The sequence below is a fragment of the Bemisia tabaci genome, chromosome 2 (assembly GCF_918797505.1).
Source record: "Bemisia tabaci chromosome 2, PGI_BMITA_v3".
Classification (NCBI taxonomy): Eukaryota; Metazoa; Arthropoda; class Insecta; order Hemiptera; family Aleyrodidae; genus Bemisia; species Bemisia tabaci.
The window spans coordinates 25,999,003-26,012,357 of NC_092794.1; the positions used below are offsets into that span (position 1 = coordinate 25,999,003).

Consider the following 13,355-nt stretch of genomic DNA (forward strand, 5'->3'; position numbering starts at 1 on the left):
GGTTTAGAAGTGCTCATGAAGCGTCTATCTATCCCTGGGTTAAAACAAGAAATGGAAGAGCAAAATTTCCCTGCGGGCACTTTGAAGTTGGTTCGCTGATCAAGACGACTGGAGGACCTAAGCGAGACCCCCAAAAGAGACTGTTCGGGTTACGCGGGTAATTCCGAATTCTTTCAACCCTCAAGGACCGCTGCAGTTAAAAGGCGCATCTACGCTAGTATGAGAAGTAAGAGACACATATTTCTCTGCGCGTGCTATGAAGCCGTTTCACCGTTTGCGACAACTCGGGACTCTGACTCACACGAAACCGGTCGTGGATTTCATACTGCTGTTCAACCTTACAGCACTGCTACATATAGGGAGCACCTATGGTTCGTCTCCATCTAGGCGAAGAATGTTTCTTCGCGAGTACCAAGTCTCGATACTCTGACTCACAAAAAACAGATGTGGGTTGCGACGGGAAACTCCTACTGCCATTCAACCTTACAGCACTGCGACGAAAGTATCTCCACCTCAAACACCTTGTCTCCACGGGGCGTTTCACGAGATTTTTCCCGAGTTCGAATCGCAGGAATAAAACTTCTGGGCTTTTTTCCCGTTTAGCAACACAAAAAAATGTCTTCTTCTTCTTAAGTCGTTCCTGGAACTCTACAATGACTCTTAGTTGGCACTGTGATTAATATTGACTAACTCGATATTTTCCCCAACTCTGCAAGTGAAGTTTTTCCCTGGGACGAATCCCATGAAACGTCCCGTGGAGACAAGGCCTTCCGTCTGCGTTAAAATGGGTACTTCGGTTCGCGGTTCGGGACAACCAGAAGCTCCAACTTACGAGAAACCGGTTGGGTTGCGTCGGGAAACTCCTTGACGCCTACTGCCGACGAAGCTTTTAGCACTGTTACTGTTAGCGATTCGTTAGCTCACTTCTCACCACCGACACTGGGAGCGTGGCGACGGCGCCAGGATAGGAGCTACGTGCCCTGGGTCTGCCTCGGTAGGCGCGGGGTCTATCGGAACTGGAAGCGTCGGGGTCTGGAGGTAGAACTCGTGGCCGGTCGTGGTCTCGGAGCGTGAGTCGCGGCAGCGGCGGCGGCCGACTGGTATCTGCATCTCAATCGGCGTGCTCGCAGTTTCGACTCTCCTTGGCGGGGCGCGGGGCTGCCGCCCGGCACTCGGCGACCCCGGCCGACGCTGCGCCTCCCCGCCCCGAACGGCACCGCCGCCGCCGCGGACGACAACGAGTCTGCGCGCCGCGACCCGCCCGGGCCCGGCACTTTTACTCCTCGCCCGCACACACTCACGATTGCCCCTCCTCGGCCCCCTTGCCCCCGCCCCCCGCCGCAACCCACCCCCGGAGCTTCACCCGTTAGACCGTGGTCGGGTCTCCTCCGACGTGAAGCTTCGACTCGTGCCGCGCCGAACGTCCCTTCGATCCTCACCCTCGCCGCGTTTCATTGAAAATCCGAGCGAATAAACAAATCAGGGTTGCCACAGAAGTTAAAAAATGAAATTTCCCTGGTTTCCCTGTCACAATTTGGTCATGGAAAATTGAAAATATACTAGATGGTTAAAAAGTCATAATTTCAAATAGTGTTCACTCGAAATCTATTGTTTGAAATGTCAAATCTAATCTAGATAGCAAATCAAGGTGACCTGACAATTTTTCCGCGACATTTTCGTCATTTTCCCTGACAATTCTAGAGGTCCAGTAACATGACCAAATTGAGCCATCCAATTGGGCCTCTCATTGGTCGCATCCTCACCTCAGGTCTTTTTCCACCAATCAGAGCTTCAATTTGATGGCTCAATTTGATCGTGTAACTGGACCATAGGTGTTCCCTGACTTTTTAAAATTCCCTGACATTTCCCGTTTTTCCCGGTATTCCCTAACTGTGACGACCCTGACAAATGCAGCTCAACGCGTCGTTTCCCCAGCGAATGAACGTAACTCCATTCCGAGGTTGAAATATTGAACGAGACAATTTCTTTATTTGCGAGGGTGTGCAATGCAGGGCCGGATTAAGGGGATGGCCACATGGGCCGCGACCCATGGCGGCAAATCTAGGGGGCGGCGAATTTTGCAATTTTTGTAAATGTAGGTATAAAAAAAATCGAATTTAGAAAAAAAAATTACAAACGAGAAAAGGCAACAAAATCTCTCATTTCCTGAGAGTATAGTAATTTCTAATTTTGTCGTCATCCAGTGATACAAGAGACAGCACCTTTAATTAGTCGAGTTAGGACAGACACCAAACACGCAATTTGGCCTGGAACGGCGCGACTTAGAGAGATGTGATGACGAGGACTTAAGATGAAAAGGAGAAGCCCTCGGCGCGGCCAGCGGTCGGCATGTAACACATAATAGCGCCTACAAGATTGCACGAATACTTCACCCATTGCGCCAAATACAGTGCAGTCACTGCAGTAAGCGTGAAACGGGTAGCGCCTACAAGAGTGCATGAATACTTCACGCATTGCGCCGAAGACAGTGCGGTCAGCGTGAAACGTTTAGCGCCTACAAGACTGTCGGAATACTTCGCATTGCGCCAAACACAGTGCAGTCTGCGCGGCGCGGCGGCGGAAGTTAAAATCATTAAACCTTTGCTAGTAGTGTTGACAGGACTTTCCCAAAAAACGTGTCCAACACAAGTAAACGCGTCTTCTGCATCCTTCCCCCCCCGGCACGTTCACTTGATGGTTTTTATTGATGTTTCAAAATGAATGAGAAGGGGGCGGCAAAATACAGGCTACCCATCGGCGGCAAGTAGGGTAATCCTGCTCTGGTGCAATGTGCAATTTTTGTTCAATTTGTGATTTTTGCATGAAATCAAAGAAGAATCGGTGAAATTTTCAGCCAGGAATTCCCGAGATTCTCCTGGTAAAAACTCAAATTGCTAGATGCAGTTAGGCAACACTGAAATGTAGGTACGTTCTTCAGTGAGGAGGAGGACGACCTATGCAGTGTTCGTGTTCCTCCAGCTTCGTCTCCACAGGCCTCGATAGGAGATCAAATCTTGAACCGATTACGATGAAAATTTAGCATTTGATGATTAGTGATCATCATGCGACATTCTTCTTTGATCAAAATGGCCACCATTCATCAGGTCAGACAAAAAAACATTAAGTCAGCATTATTCAGCAAGAGAGCTGCACTTTGAAGCGATCGCATTTACTCGCTATCTTCGTGCTGCTACACTGTTGATTGGGTTTTCAAATGATGCAACTATTCGGCCTCAACGGCCACGCTAGGAAGTATCGTTTTCCAATGAAGGCGATTCTTATGCATCGTCACTCTACACTGAAAATCATCTGAACCGGTCACATTCATTCGCTTCTTCGTGCATCTTCGTGCTGCTACACTGCGTTGATAATAGGTTTTCAAATGATGCAACTATACAGCCTCAACGACCACGCTAGGAAGTATCGTTTCCAACTGAAGGCGATTCTTATGCGCCGTCGCACTCTTCATCAAAAACGCATCTGAAATTGCACTTACGTACTGTTATTCAGTAAAATGATACCCTTTACAGTGACAGCCACTCAAGAGCTCTACGGAGCTCAAACATTTCTTAGGTTTTTTTAATTGTTCAGTGAATGAATTCGTCCTACATGATGCAACTCGCGTACGTAGAGACCAAATGTTACACCCACATCACATACCTACATTTAAATGATCCCCTTCATTCATTTTTTCTCTTATTCTTCGGTGAGAAGGGAAATGCTGAGGGAGGACTAATTTCTCAATGCTCCATCAACATGGCTGGATTGCTTTTTTCAAAAAGGAACCAAGGGCACTCCAATATGTCGCCAAGATTGTGCAACTTTTTTTTACATTGCAATTATAAACTGATCTAAACAAGTTTTATCTTGACCATCTGTAAACTATAAATTCAAGAGGAAAATTACCTTTGTAAATTTAATTTTTTGCATGATTTCAGTAAACTTATTGCGAATAATGTAAATGGCACAATCCTAGAAACATTGGTATGCTCTTGGTTCCTTTTTGCAAAATGCAGTCCAACTGTGTGTCTTAAATGTATGTTTATATGTACTTTTTCAAAAACCAAAGTATGCTCTGGGAAAATTCCAAAGCTAGTGTTTGAGCTAGACCGAACTTAAGGGGGTTTGAACATCCCAGAGCGAAGTCTCCCTGTGTCAGCGCAGCAAATTAATAAAAGTTGGTGGAATTCCAAATTATCAAGAGAGGAGGATTTCGCGCATCGTTAATATTCCACTTAAAAATACGATCATTCGTTGTGTCCCCCTGGACTCCATCTCAAGACGAGTCTCATTTTTTTTTATCAGGATTAACTGGGATTACGCGACGGAGAAACCGTCGGCAATTCGGAGCCAGTTATTCAAAAAAAGAAGAAAAAAACCGCCAGGAAGGGATTTTATGATACAGGTACGGCTTTCAACTCGTCCGGGAAAGATTCCAAGAACTCGGACGGCAGACGTTCGGCAAGGCGGGAAGAGCAAAAGAGGAGGACTCAGCCCCCCCGCCACCCCCTCCCCCGACGATTCTCCACCTCCATTCCGTGCCCCTGCCCCCCCCGCGAGCCAACCTGCTCCACCGCTCCGGATCGTTGTGAAAGGAATTTTTACAAACGGGAGGAGAAACAAAAAGAAAAACCGATCCTGATCCGAAGCGAACAACTTTTATCGTACAACCATCTACTACACGAAGGTGTGATGCGAGAGGTGGAGGGTGTACATCTCCGAGGGGGCCCTCCGGGGGGGGGGGGGCAGAGGAGATATAAGAGCATATCATATGAAAACTGGTGGCTCGCCTGTCCATGGCCTTGAGCAACATTCCCATCCTTTTACGAACACATTTTATTGATTTTGATCGTATGAAAAAGGGAAAGAGCGCTGAGGTGGGACGGGTGGAGACATCGAGACAGGTAGGAGAAAGAGCGAGGAGGCGAGCAATAATGAATGGTAGACAAGGGTCGTAAGGGTAGAAGTGGATGGGACCGGAGAGAAGAGACCGACGAGGAATGTGCGCAGAAAACCCTGCGCAGTTCCGACGACGTCTTTAGAATCGCCCGAGTATTTGTGTCCGTTCGCCGACGAGTCCTGATTATTCGCGGCGATTAGGATTGGAGGTATCGACGATAATCAGAAATTAAGGAACGCCGCTTGAAAACCGGACCAAAATGACTTCAACCTCAGAAAATCACAATTAAGCGATAGGAATTCATGATCGGAGATAGATATTCAGGGTGTCTATACTAAAACAGGCTGACCAAAAATCAGTACTTTTACAGTACTTTTTCTGTATATTCCCAAGAAATTCAGTACCTCCTCAACAGAAAAATTCAGTACTTTATCAGTACCTTCAATGGACGAAATTTGAAAAATTTGAATTTCTTGCTCAAATTGCGACAAAAATGACGAAAATTCCTGGCCTTCTTGCGTAGTTCCGCACTTTTTCAGTACGTCCGGATCGCCCTGAAAAAATTAGTACTTTTTCTAGACTTTCAGGAAATTCCGGACTTTTAGACACCCTGATATTATTATACAAGGAGAAAAATACGAGGGTTCCCCTCAATCACAGCCTCGACTGTTTTGAGCTTCATGAGTTCGTTGTCGAAAATAAAACAGTGGTACCATCGTATTTCTCACGAAAAAACAGTGGGGAGAGAGCATGCAAGTCCCTGACACATGCAAGAGCTCCATTCTCGTTGTCCCCTTGGGATTTTTGTTACGACAACCAGAATCCTCTCGAAACAACGGAAATTACGCACGTTTCAAAGATGATCCCGATAAGTACATTTTCCTTCAGCAGCTATTGGACAGTTCTCTTCGTGCGGTTGCAAATTTTCTTCCGAAATGCATTGTGAATTGTCTTTGTGATCTACCTTCCTCCCCCTATGGCGCTTAGTTCCGTTAGACAGAAATACGTCCAAATGTCAGTCATTTAATACTCACTTCATCAACAATCGTCTAACTTTTTCTTGAGTTCACAGCTGAGACCCTTTTCAAGAAAACCTATATTTTTCCCCACCCTGCAACCCTGCTCAAGTGACTCGACATCGCATCAAAAGTGCCGGATCTTACCAAAATGTTGAGCTGTTTGATTTTTAAGACAATATGGTTTGTACCACGGCCAGGCTATTTCAGTCTAACTAAACGAACGCTTGGACTACGGTGCGACGTAGTCTCTGAATTGGACTATTGATGGTTTTGGGTGGGACCTTTGTGCCCGGAGCCCGGACACTTTTCATCTTTTCTCATTCACAGAAAAAGGTTGTCACATTTAGTCAAAGCGGCGCTGGCGCTAGTGCGTGGTGAGGTGTTCCATTCTCTCGAACACAAAGGCACTTCATTGTTCCATTGTCCGTGCTCATATATGGGCCATTTACTCATGGGATCCTGCCTGAGGCTACGCCGCATCGAGTAAAAAAAAAAAAAAGAGGATAATACCCGGTATTCGTGTCCACTGATGTAATAAGCGATGTGGACCGAATCAACAAAACCTTTCTAACACTTATCAATTTTTGCAAAAAATCTCACATGATGGATCGGAAAAACATCAGGAGGAATATTAAAATTGAAAAAGCCATGGCTCACACAGTGAAGGAATAAAACTTAGTGCCCGCCTATTCTCAAGAAAAAAATAATATGGCTTTTCCACAATTTTTTTGGAGGTGACGCTCAACATGAACATTTGGGAAGTTTCGAAAAGTTGAAAGTTGAGAAAATGCGTAGAGCTTCGAACCATTTCTAAATCCTAAAAAAAGGGAAAGAAAGAGAGATAGTAGACCAGAAAGAATACAAATTATGTAGCAGAAAAACGAAGTAGAGTTGTAAATACACACCACGTAAGGTTTTGCGGTGCTGCCCGCATTGCTGTTTATTTTCGCGAGCTCTGATCTCGGTGAAAGCTGGGATGAAAATAGAGACGAGAAAAATCACCAATTCTTTGGTTTTAAGAAGTCATACCAAAGGTCTCCTTCCTAAATCAATGTAAACCAAATCGAAGATGGGTTAAAATACTAAACCACGTATTCTTTGTGCGAAGTTTCAAATCTCCTGTCACATTATACTTCTTTGAAGAAGGTCTAGCCATGGTTTTTACACAAGATTTCGTTCACCACCGCGTGGCCTCCCTGCGGAAAAGCGCGACTATAAATACGGCTCTTGGAAGAGGAGTTCACAAACAAGGCTTGAATGATTGACTATCGATATTTCGCAATTTGCAGCTATGGCCAAGAATCGATTGTTGAGGTGTTCGTTGCGAACACTCTGATTATCAATTATTTTCCATACGTTTAAATGACAAATCAATCGATGGATCGCAAAGCACACCACGCCACTGGAGGAGTTCGGGTGATTCCGGTTGAAGCTATCCAATGCATAACGAAACAGAGGTCGCTATGTCGAAAGCGGCGGTTCAGTGACCACTCTTTCTCTCTCCTTTTTTTCTGAGCGCGGCCAAGAAAAACCAGTAGCCGGGTTCATTTGCGTTGACACGGCAACGTAACGGCGACTCGGAGCGGTCTTCGGACGGAGGTTAGGGCGACATTGAAAGCAGCCACGACTAGAATCTCGCGCATCCTGCTGGGCAGCGCTGCCCCGCGCCGGGCAAAACCGCGGATATCCCCGAGCTTTCCGTTCCAGTTACGCGCTTTCGGCTTAGCAGGGAGGGGCACGGGGGAAAGCAGGAGCAGGAAGCACGCGCGGGGGGGAGGCGCACGAGGGGTGGGGGAGGGGGGCGGGCGTGCTGCGGCTCGGCGCCTCGGCCGCCGGCGCCATGCCAGCATGTCCATGCCGCGATCACCTGTTGAGCGTTGAGTGTCCGATGCCCGGGTCCGTGTGACCGTTGCCACCGGCTCCCACCGAGGTCCCTTCACAGTGAGAGTTCATACACCGGAAGTAAATAAATCGATCGGAGTAAATCGATACATAAAAAAAAAAAAAAAAAAAAAAAAAAAAAACTTGAATTCTAGTTTTCCTTAAAACCTTTTATTACCCTAAAATCTACCCAGTAGACCCTAAAGTAAAGCTTAAAGTACACTGGAAAAAAAAAAAAAAACACATTGGATCTAGAGTCCAGACTCTTGAAAACATTGACAAGAAAATGGAATCTTGATTCAATCAGATTTAAGCTTAAATCAAGAGGAAATCCGCTCAAATTAAGAGGCTTGGTTCTTGATTTAAGCTTAAATCTGATTGAATCAAGAGTCCATTTTCTTGTCAATGTTTTCAAGAGTCTGGACTCTAGATCCAATGTGTTTTTTTTCCAGTGTATCCAAACGCAAGCTATCGCATTCGATTCATCAAATCGAACATCAATTTTCGCGACTGGATACTTCGACTTCGATACTGGTTGTGCGGTGAGTTAATTTGGGGATATACACAGCTCAAAAGTACGATGAGGCGTGATGGATCCATGTTCGGCCCATCAAAATCTCAAAATCCAATTTTACGACCCAACCAGTCGGCTGATTACTGAAATTGATGGACCAAAGCTACAAACGAACAGGACAAATGTATGAATGGAGCGATCCTACCTATTCGTTGAATCAGGTGGTTGTTGCAGACTAAGAGGGACAATGATGGACTAGATATGGACTGAGTTAAGTAGAAAGGAACCAACCCACATTTTGGAAAAAATTGAGTTATGAGTGGTTTTGAACTCAACCACTGCTCTACTATCTATCACCAAAAATTCAAAATTTTTGTTGGAGCAAATTTTGCAGAAATTGAACTTGGAGTTTATCTTTTACATTGAGTCTTATGCAGGAGCCAAACTTTAAACCTCTTTTTCTCGGTTCGATCCCGATGTGGCTTGGTTCCTTTCTGGTTTACTCCGTCCATATGATGGGGTCTCTGGTTACGTTTCCGTTCCTTGTGTTCTTTGTCTATGGCTTTGTCTATACATTTCAATAATCAGCCCGCAGACATAAATCGCTCTACTGCAGATTTTGCCTTGACATGTAAGAGGCCTTTTCCCAAGGACGGTCACGCATCCGTGACAAGGCGTGAATAACCGAGTATCGATATTTCCTCATTTGAAGCTATGACAAAGAATCGATTATTAAGGTGTTCATTGCAAACACCTTGTTAATCGACCATTTACATAGGTTTAAATGGCAGATCAATCGATACATCGCAAATAACGTCACGCCAATGTAACGCATGAATGTAAAAGTGCGGAGGGTAGGCTTTCCAATTAAGGTTTTTAGCGACTTCTATCGATCATTCGTTTTGCTAGAGATGTGTAAAGTTCCACTAATAACTTTTTCGATTCCAGAAATAATTTAATCACGTCTCATAAAAACAAATGATATTCCCTTCTCTTACTGGGTCAAAAGATCACTCAATTAGTTGCATCCGAGAATGCCGAGATAAACGGACAGATAAGGGAACATTAAAACTGCAGTGTTCTTAACGACACCCTGCGGTCCACACCTCCGACAACGTTATGTGAGAACACAAAAAATGTTAACCGTCACCAGCACAAGTTCGACCAGTACGGAAAATCCCGGCTCATGACTGCATTTTGCACATAGAAACTCACAAATTTCGTTGTTTTCCAATATTTGCTTCGTTTCGACACACAAGTCAACTGTGCGGTCAAAGCGAGGCATCGACATATTTTAGCGAAGATAAACTATTTTATCATTTTTAATGCCGTAACGGTTTATCATTGCCGTACCAAGAAAGAACGCCGCATGAGCGGTAGAATGTTGCCCTAATGTCCCCAACAAATAAATTGGCTTTTGAGAGGAATAATGAAAATTTCCCCTTCGAGATTTCTAAACGCACTTGGTACAATTACGGACAGAACTCGTTGAAAGATTCTAGGTGGGAAACGCACAAGTTCTCAAGAAAGTTAGTGTATTATAAGTGTAAATTTGGCAGCGTCTGAGTGTGCATACGACGTTCTTCCTTAGCACAGCTTATCAATTTTTGTCTCTGCATTCTTATTTTCGTCGAATGACTAATCATCTCGTAAACTGTAAATTACAGATTGATACTTGTCCGCAATAATTTATTTACAGCTTTATTTATCAAAAGTTTGAAAGGCGGGGGTGGGGGGGGGGAGAGGAGAAAAGAAAGGGCATTAAGTCTGTGGCCCTTACGCAATCATCATCTCTGTTCAATCGTAGCGCTGCCCTGCACCGTGCATAGTGCACTTCTTACTACAGGGTCGACAAAAAACTCTGCTCCCCTTGTTCTCGAACAGCTGCGCCTGGAAATCTAGCATCATAGACATACCCTCATACCGACGTATTTATGGGCGTAACTAAAATTTTTGATGAGCTTAAGGCCACTTGAGGGGCTTGGAGGACAAGGCGCATAAGTGCAGTTGTTGGAAAAAATTGAGATATTCATGAACCAAACTTAAGCTGTAGTTTGAAAGTATATTAAGTGAAAATTTCACAACTAAAATCCGACTTTACAGCATTAAAAGGTGAGTTTGAACTTCCTTTCCGCCATAACGTGCCATGTAATTTTAAAACTTGGAACACGTATTTCTTGATATAGGAGCAAAAACTGCACCACGGCGCCTTGCCCGCCAAGCCCCTTACTTGACGAGTTCTTTTTCCCTGATCCGAGACAAATTTTTCTGATTATTCCTGCTAACATCGAATTTCCTAATATTTATTTCCTGGTTTTCACGGGCGGTTGACACACTGCTCTATTTAAATGTATACTTGCGGAAAAAAAGAAAAGGAAAAAAAAGACTGCTGCGCTAACTGCTCGTTAGCCATGGACGAAATTTTCTCCTCTAGACGTTAAAATTTCAAAAAAGGGACTTTAAAATTGTTCGCGCCTTCATGAATGGCACCGGCTGAAGTTGCTAGGCCCACTCACTAGTTACACAATAAATATTAGCTATCGCTGGAGCCACGAGCACAACCACGGTTCTAGTGGGAAATTTTCGGCAGATAGACGCTTTCAGGAGGTAAAATATTTATCAAATATCGAAATTGAAATCAGTAGTGCAGCATAAGATGTTCCGAATCTAGTACTGGTTCACTTTAAATAATAAGTCCGATCCGATTCAAACATGTTGCAAAGGCGTGGGACTGCCACAGAAGACGCGAGTTGGGTTAGGTTGGGTCACGCAACTAAGTCAACTTCGCGGCAATGCGAGAGGTGTCACGCGGGAATGAAGGCGCGTCACTGCAAAATCGCGCAGATTTAGCTGCAACTGGCATGGCGGAGGGTTTCAAGTCTCTCAACTTTTCTTTTTGGCACATCGTGCCTGTGTTCGAGGAGCCAATCGATAGCAAACGTGGACCATTACGCAGCTTCGATTTCGACGTTGCAAATCTCCACTCATGTTTTATTTCTTTAAAAGGAAATCAACAGACAGGTCTTCTTACAATTTACTTCTCTAATTTGGATATTTAGACAGACAATTTCAGGGAGTAGAGATGCATCGAACAGATCATTGGAAGCCGAGGTGAAGTACAGCATTTAGGTACCGAGGTAAAAAAATCCAGCGAGCTGATTATTGAAATTGATCAGTATGTCTACTAAATTTTCATTTTGATTTTCCTAATATTTTGCGCGAGTAAATTGATGCTTGTTCAATGATTTAATCTACACATTTCATTGATTGCATCGAAAGTTTGGAAAATCCTCGAAGTGCTCGGGATTTTCTCATCAATGACCGAATTTCCTGATTTTCCTGATTTTTCCTGATGACGTCGAATTTCTAGATATTTTCCGGTTTTTACTGGCACGCTAGACACGCTATATGGGTCATCGACGGCCTATAATAGTATAGTGAAGATTTTTTAAGTTTTGATACAAATTAAGAGCGGGAGTGTAATCATTCCAGAGTTGCCTTGTTTGGATTTGAGCGGTTGGCAGGTACAGGAAAGTCAGCTTTTTTGGAGGACCCTGTATGTACGCGACGGATGCACGAGGCGAGCAGTATTGTGTGTCTTTACGACACACACTCTCTATCATAGTTCCGCACGGTTGAATGTACGAAACTACATGAGACGGCGATTCAAAAACCTTACGAGAAAAAAATGCGCTACTCAGAACTACCCGCACGGAGAACTAGGAGGGAGCTGGAAGGGCTGTACCTTACTTGGACCCCTCAGGAAAATCTGAAAAATTTTGCAAAATAAGTGCGTGAACTATTGTTTGCCTTCGAAATTGTCTTTTGAACAACAGCTTTTCTGCTTCAACGATGTTGGAGTCAGAAATGTCTAAAATTGCTCTTTTATACTGCCGTGCTGAGGAAGAACGCCGTATGAACCTTCAGACGTTGCCAAATTTCTTGCAATAAAACCTTAATTTACTGGGAAAATCGTGAATTTTTTTTCTTAAATTTTTTCAGACATTTGTTCGCAATTTCATCTAAAATGTCTGAAAATTTCAAGGAAAAATATGCAAAATCGTTCTCAGAACTACAAGTTTTATCCGGGGCAATTGGGCAACTCTCGAATGTTCTTACGGCGTTCTTCCTTAGCACAGCAGTATAGACCTCCATGTTTTCCTTGAGATCCGGCAGCGTTAGTTGGGGCTTTATCTACTTTCGAGAGGTGGTTCTTACGGGCCCCCGGATTGGTCGAGTCGAACCCCCGCGTTGAGCACAAAGCGCGCAACTCCAACGTAAACCCCACGCGCCCAGGCGGTTCTCGCTTCTCAGGTCTCACCCAGGACGGCAGAGAGGTGGGTGAATGAGCGGAGGAGGGTGGGTGAGAGATCCCCCCCCCGACGATCCAGAGCCCAAAAAAATCTGAATAAGCACGGACCCGGGAGTGCGGGAGGCGGGCGGCGTGGCGCGGAGGACCAACAAGTGGTGCCCCGTGAGTGCGTGAGTGGTTGTGAGTGGAATGGAATGTGTTTTTAATAGGTTGCGGGAGGGAGGAGGGGCGACCTGCCCCTCGCCCCTGCCTGCACCCCTCTCCCTCTTATTTATTCCCGCACCCCACCCCGTCCCCCCGGGAGTGCGGGCAGATCCACGGGGCGCATCGGAGCGTACTACTTGTCGCTAGTCCATTCGGCTTTGTGTGTAGTTCATACATATTTCAATCGTAGTAATATTACACATTTTATCCTTTTGTCAGGTGGGACACACCTCTTGTCTACTCCCATCTTGACCTCCTGTGGACCGAGGTAGGTGAGCAAAAGGCAGTCCCCCTCCACTCCTCCGCCGCGCTCCACCCTAATAGGTTACCCTCCTTTTTCATCAACAGGGGATTCTGTGAAAAGGAACAGGTTCATTTTTTCGATGAGCTCCTGAACACCTGTAATCACGTGTTTATCGAGGGGTCCAGCGGGACAGGTACTTGAGGATGGTCGATCTCGTTGAGCAAGGAGAGGTCAGGATGGGAGAACTAATTAGTCCGTAGACGTGGCTTTTTTTTGTTTCA

At 45.1% G+C, this 13,355-nt stretch overlaps 1 protein-coding gene across 5 annotated transcripts in view; it reads right to left on the bottom strand.

Annotated features, from left to right (window-relative positions):
* LOC109032426 (uncharacterized) overlaps positions 1 to 13,355 on the bottom strand; it is a 109,723-nt gene that overhangs the window by 75,279 nt on the left and 21,089 nt on the right. For 3 of the 5 annotated variants that reach the window (XM_072297037.1, XM_072297036.1, XM_072297033.1), the window contains exon 1: positions 833 to 1,248. The exons of 1 other annotated variant lie outside the window; for it this stretch is intronic. The gene's annotated coding sequence lies outside the window, so the exon portion shown is untranslated. Of the gene's footprint in view, positions 1 to 792; positions 1,249 to 13,355 lie in introns of those variants that run through there. One more of the 5 variants, XM_072297034.1, reaches the window with a different exon arrangement.